Raw genomic sequence first — 6,883 nt, 5'->3', positions numbered from 1 at the left:
GCATTGTTATTTGTTGATTCACCCATTTATAAAAGCTATGAGTCAGAATAAAGTTCTTAACATAGGTACTATTATATAATCTAAACATACCAAAATTCTATGCCCTCTAATAAATTATATTTCATAGATTGCTATTCTATATTGTAAAAGTTATGTAGCAACTAAATACTGGTAGGGTTCTAAAGGTTTAAACCTTGTGTTGTGTTCTCATATAGTTAGATGTATTCAAGATGTAAAGGTGGTTTTAAGAGATCAGTGACTCACATCTATAGTCACAGAAAATAGGGAGATGTAGACTGGTAGAATCTCTGTTAGATGTCAGCCCAGGCAAAATACTAGTGAGATCCCATCTCAAACAATAGCTTGGCATGGTGGTGTATGCCTAGTCTCCCAGCTATGGGGGAAGCATAAATATTGGGATTGCAGTCCAGGCTGGCCAAAACAAACACATGAGATCCTATTGGTGCGGGAATCTCAAGCTGATATACAGGACACTGAGGCAGTTTACCAGGAAGCAACATTTTACTGTGCAGGCACAGACCCATCAGACTTGTGTCCCTGAGAACAAAGGAGTTTCACCTTATATAACCTTGCAAGCAGGTTACAGAAGCAAAAAGCAAAGCTCAACCCACATATGGCTGCATGTGACTTCGTTGGCTATTTCATTCCCTCGGTGTTATGTGACCATCTTCATGTTTCAGTTCTTTAAATTTTATCTCTCTGTTTTGCCATCCTTCCCCCTGCCTCATTATCAGAACACGACCTTTCTGTTTCTCTTCTGGTCCTCCTCCCTGTTATCCTATCATCATCATGACTAAAGTGAAGAGAAAACAGGGAGTACTCACTAAGTGCCTGCTTAGTTAGTGTGAGAACCTGAAGTTCAAACCTCAGCAACACGAAAAATAAATAAATACATAAAAGTAAAAATAATATAAACTTCAGTACAAGCACAAAAAAGTAAATAATGTTCATCAGATTGAGAGAAAAAATAAAGGTCACTTTTGTAACATGAGAGAGATGAAATTTAACTTTGGACAATGAAATGTGAAACTTTGACCAGATTGTATAGAAAGAGAAAATAAAGTTAGGCATAAAAGCTGTTTCTCATTGCATGAGAATCATGTAATCAATGAATTCTTAGTGCTAAGCAACACTAAGTAAGTGAATAAAATCCCACAATCTGTATTAATGTCTGAGATTACTCTCAGGATGAATTAAGCAAGTAATTGTGACCAGATTTATGAAAGTGCTATCATAGCATATATAGGGTGGTGGGAATATAGTGGAGAGGGGTTGTAAATGACTAGTTCAGAGACAAGGAAGGGAAGAAAACAGGACCATATTCTAGAGGGGAGACAAACCTATATTTACATTTGAACACAAAAATACAGAACAATAAGTAAATAAACCCAGAAGCATCTATCAAGTACCCATGAGAAAATGTGCACAAAGAAAATGAAATATGTGTAATCAGGTACATCCTAGACGTGTAAGTCCTTATGTAGGACTACAATATGAAGTCCATTTGGTATACAGGTGAGATATATGTTTCTAACAATTGTCAGTGAACTGATCCATTGATTTTCATGAATCATACTAAAAATTAAATTTTAATTTATAGACAATGATGCCTCTCATTTAGCATAAAAGCTCTAATTGAGAAAGAGTGGCAGGTGAGAAATACTGATGTAAACTAACCAGTTGTAATACTGAGATTCTCTCAATAGTACACACAGATACAGTGTGTGCAGTTGTGATATAGTTTTGGCAAGGCTTCCCTGCTTATTGTTCCTTTCTCAAATTGTAGTTCACATACTCAAGAACTCTTTCTAAATATCTTAGGATTGATGTACCATGGTTATTATTCTATTCATTTTAGAAATTATTTATTTACTAAATGGTTATTTAATGTTCATTTTCCTCACTATATTATAAATATAATTTTGTGAGAAATGTGTTTTGTTCATTGCTGATTGCCAGTTTATTGACAGCATCTACAACAAAAATGTGCAAACACTCTGACCTAAATACACATAGAACAAATTTTTGAAGGAAGCAAGTCTGTGGTTACAGAAATTGAATGAATATTTATGAAAGAACCTTTCCTTGGTGGTATTTACAGCTCAAGAGAAGGAAAAATGAAGGGAGAATTGAGTTGCAGTGATCATTTCTCCACTTCATGGATGATTAGTACGTTTTGAAAAAATCGCTAAATCATTGAACATAGAAGAGGATTTATTTGGAAAGTTTTGGTAGCTTCTGAATTTTAGAAATGAAAGGTAAAATTGTCTCTCTGGGACTTACTAAGGCTCTAAACTAATAAAAATTTTTTATGCCTTACTCTGAGAGAAACCTGATGACTTTGCTTTTTCTCTTTTCCGGGTGAACTTTTAATTGCTCCTTCTGGCAGGAAAACAGTTTATCTGTAAAATGTTTTGCATTTGCCAAATTCACTGAAGTCACTGAACAGTGTTTTCTTTTATTTATCCTGATCCTACTCACGTTCTTAGCATCATTGACTGGCAACATGCTCATATCCCTTGCCATCTGGACCAGCACAAGACTCCATACACCCATGTACTTCTTCCTAGCAAACTTATCTCTCCTAGAGATTGGCTACCCTTGTTCCGTCATATCCAAGATGTTACAGAGTCTTGTGAGTGAAGCCGGAGGGGTCTTTCGGGAGGGTTATGCTACATGAATGTTTTTTTATTTATTTTCTTTGGTCTCAGTGAAGGCTGTCTTTTGGCAGCCATGATTTTTGACCAGTGCATAACCATATGCTCCCCACTTCACTATGAAACACGAATGAGTAGTGGGGTATTTGCCCAATTGGCAATGATTTCTTGGGGTGTGGGATGTGTGGTAAGTTTGGGCCAGACCAATTATATTTCTTCTTGGATTTCTGTGGCCCATGTGAGATAGACCCCTTCTGTGATCTCCCTCCTATTCTCAAACTTGCCTGTGGGAATACTTCCCATAATGAGGCTGCTGTCTTTGTGGCAGCAGTCCTTTCTAGACCATTTTTTATGATTATTGCTTCCTATGGCAGAATTCTAGCTAAAGTATTGGTCATTCCATCACCTGAGGGCTGCCATAAAGCATTGTCTACATGTTCCTGCCACCTACTCATAGTAACACTCTTTTTTGGCTCTGCATCTGCCACCTACTTGATAGCCAAGGCTAGCCACTCACCAGGAATAGACAAACTGCTAGCCCTCTTTACAGTGGTGACATCTGTGCTCAACCCTATCATCTATAGCTTATAGAACAAGGAAGTTATGGCTGCTCTCCAGAGAACTCTGGGGAAGAGAGAGGTTTTGATCCATGGGTAAGAAATAGAGAACCATGCAAATTTGTTCTTTGGAAATTATGGGAAAAGAACCTGAGTAAATGAACAAATAGAAACCTGTGACTCTTCCATCTGCCTTCTTAAAAGTTTCTTTAATGAATATTATTGTAATTTTGGAGTCATCTCTGAATTCATGCTATAGGTTGTGGGAGGGTAGCTAGTGAGAAAATACTGTGTACACTTGTATGTAAATAGAAAAATGATACCTGTTGAAACTATTCTATGAATAGGACAGGGGGGTAGATTAAAGGAGAATGATGGAAGGAGGGAGTTCAAGTGTGATATATTTGTTATATTGTAAAAAATTTTGTGGATGCTACAATGTACCCCCACTCAGCACAATAAAAAATTATTAAATATTCTGAATAGTCATTTTTTATACATCTATAGCCATAAAAAATAACTATTTTCTTAATTCTGACTGCAAAAGGGAAAGCTCGAGATTATTAAATGTATTGTTTAACTTGATACTCAACACTTTCCGTGTGCTGTTCCTGTTCTCATTCTATACATGTCAAAACCAAAGACCAGAGATTAGATCAAGTCATCCCCACGATAGGTAAAAATGGAGCAGTGTTTAGTACAACTTGTCTAATTCTAGAACTCATGCTGGTCTTCTCCCACCTCACCCTGGCACATTGAGACAAAAGATGAGCATTGGAAGAGTTTCTCCTCATTAATATATGATTCCTATCAGGTTATAGCAAAGGAACACTAGCCAGGTGATTGATAGTGCTAGAATTTCAAATACATATGTTATATATGTATGTAAGTATGTGTGCATGTGTATATATATATAAAATATTTATTTTATCACATATATGTAAAAGAGAGAGGGAAATGACTTAAATGTGTGTGCATGGTTTAGAATATCATGTATTTCCTGTGTGTGCTAAGAATATCTAGACACAATGGCACTTTAATGACAAAGAATACACCTCATGTTTTTAACTAACAATCTCTAATAAAAGACACCACATTTCCTTGGAGAAATGATACATTCTAGGGCTAAAGTAAGAAAAAGGCAAAATATATGTAAAAATTCTGTGGTGTTAGAAACACAGTATGAGTATCGACTAAAGTCATGTCTTTTCTGTCAAAGGAGTTATTGTATAATATATCATTGTGTAAATGCCAGCTAACCTCCCGGAATTGCTGCTGCATGCTTCATGAAATGTTTCTTGACCTTGCAAGGTTCTTGTGGTCAAACAAAGAGCTGGTTTTTAATCTCAAAGTGCTTGCTTAAAGATGAAATTTTCTTGTTCTCCCTGCTTCAAGGTCCCCTTACCCTATGTGGCCCCTTTTCAAATTAGCCAGTCGTGAAGATTGTGAACCCAAATCCATCTATCCGTGTGAGGGGCAGACTTGGGTTAGAGATAAAAACTGAACAGACTTCCCACTCAGTGTGCTTGCTTCCCAGACTGTCTGGTGAGCACTATTCTGCAGAAGTGAATTTTGCCTGGCCCATCGATTTCTGAGTTGTATCATCTCACTCGAGACACCCCAATATTCTGAATTCATTCATAATAACATGATGAGTCTCAGAACATGTGGGGCACATTAAAAGACAAAGGACATTACAGGAAGAAATTCTTAATGGGCAAATGTGAAACAATTTTAACAATAACAAAGAAACAATGAATGTATGGGGTTAGGAGCCACAAGATAAAATAAATATTTATGAGTCTGTATTTATATAAGAAAAGCAGAAAGAATTCCAGCTAACAACGTTGATGTTATGAAGGAAATATAAAATTACTGTGCTAACACCACAGTAATAATTGTTGCAATGGAGATTCACCAAAAGATGGAAAAATCTTTAGCTGATTGTTTGATGAGACACAAAATACTTCCGTAGTTCCAAAGCACTTTTCCTACATTGTTTATTAGTTACAAAGGATGACTACTCAGCTTAGAGTGACCAGTGGACATCTCCTTAGCCAAATGGTTAAGTATAACAGAGTCCCTTCTTGCGACAAGTAAAAAGGGCACAATATCACTTCTGTGGTATTTGGATTTGGGCTAAAAATTCAAAACCTCAATTTAATAAGGAGAAAGCATTAGACATATCTCGACTTTGCAGTCATTCTACAAAACAACAGACCAATTTTCTTCAACAGTGTAAAGATAATTAAAGATAAGAAAGATTTAATGTGCCATCTGTTAATAATTGGAACAGAGTAAGATATATATAACAACTAAATGCAAATTGGAATTCTGGATTGGCTCCTGTGATAGAAGAAGGCCAGTAGTGGAAAAATCCTAATTAGGTTTATTGTTTAATAATTTGTGATGCTGTACCTGTGTCAATTTCCTGGTTTTGAGCATTACTATTATGGATATACAGAATGTTAACATTTGGTAACTGGGTGTTGAGCATATGGAAACTCTATACTATTTCTGTGACTTTCTTGTAATTTGAATTAATTTTTAAAATAACAGTTTAAAACAGCATAGAAATCATACAGTGGCATGCCTAAATAATTACTAGGCATGTTTATCACTTGAAAAGATGCCCAGGGTAGACTTCTACTTTATTATAGTTTTTTGTTTCTTAACAGTGGTGTTAGTTTCCTTTGTGGAATACATTGAGCTCTACTCTTAAGAGTTGTGCTCTTTAAGGATGTGATATTTTAATAACAACTTACCAAAGGAATTTCCATTTGCCAGCAATTACCAATTCAATACCACAAAGGAAAGAGCAGAGGCACCAAATATAGTTTTGATATGTCTTTTATAAAAAATAGAGTTGTTCAATGGCCACATATATGCACTATGAGAAGTGTATACATCAAAGGAACATACACTGTTCAAATAACAATGCTCCACCAATATTATCTTGGCAAAAGTAAAGAATGTAGCATGTTGTTGGAATTATTAGAAACAAACAAGTTAAGGGCAAGCATGTTGCTGAGTGAGTAAGTATTATTACTAAGGATATTCAGCACTCTACAGTTCAAGATAGCTCCATAAATGTATGAAGGAAAATGTTTGAAAAAGAAATAAGCCAGAGAGCAAAGTTCCTGTGTTTCCCTGAGGTACTGACTTCCTGTAACCAGAGAAGCATATGTTATGAGAACTAATGGAAAGGACTCTGAGCTTCTGGAACCTACTCCCTATGAATTCATGAAATAAAAGGTATAAATTAAAAAAAAATATGGATTGAAAAAACACTAACTAGAAAGTGTTTACTAAAATTATAATGAAGTGCTCGCTTCGGCAGCACATATACTAAAATTGGAACGATATAGAGAAGATTAGCATGGCCCCTGCACAAGGATGACACGCAAATTCGTGAAGTGTTCCATATTTTTATCATTCGCTGGTAAATGGATGGAATGGGAGAACATCATTTTGAGTGAGGGTAGCCTGGCCCAAAAGACCAAAAATCATATATTCTCCCTCATATGTGGACATTAGATCAAGGGCAAGCACAACAATTGTGCTTTGGACTTTGAGCACATGATAAAAGCCAGAGCACACAAGGGAGGGGTGAGGATAGGTAAGACACCTAAAAAAACTAGCTAGCAT

At 36.0% G+C, this 6,883-nt stretch overlaps 1 non-coding gene and 1 pseudogene across 1 annotated transcript; both read left to right on the top strand.

Moving 5' to 3' along the window:
- Positions 1 to 2,527: 2,527 nt before the first annotated feature.
- Positions 2,528 to 3,269, top strand: LOC109680428 (olfactory receptor 10C1-like; annotated as a pseudogene).
- Positions 3,270 to 6,559: 3,290 nt separating this feature from the next.
- LOC141425997 (U6 spliceosomal RNA) lies at positions 6,560 to 6,666 on the top strand. Its single transcript, XR_012451111.1, has one exon. It is a non-coding gene; the product is annotated as a U6 spliceosomal RNA (small nuclear RNA).
- The last annotated feature ends 217 nt before the right edge of the window (positions 6,667 to 6,883 follow it).

The sequence above is a fragment of the Castor canadensis genome, chromosome 8 (assembly GCF_047511655.1).
Source record: "Castor canadensis chromosome 8, mCasCan1.hap1v2, whole genome shotgun sequence".
Taxonomy (NCBI): domain Eukaryota; kingdom Metazoa; phylum Chordata; class Mammalia; order Rodentia; family Castoridae; genus Castor; species Castor canadensis.
This window is presented reverse-complemented; position numbering and strand designations above follow the sequence as displayed.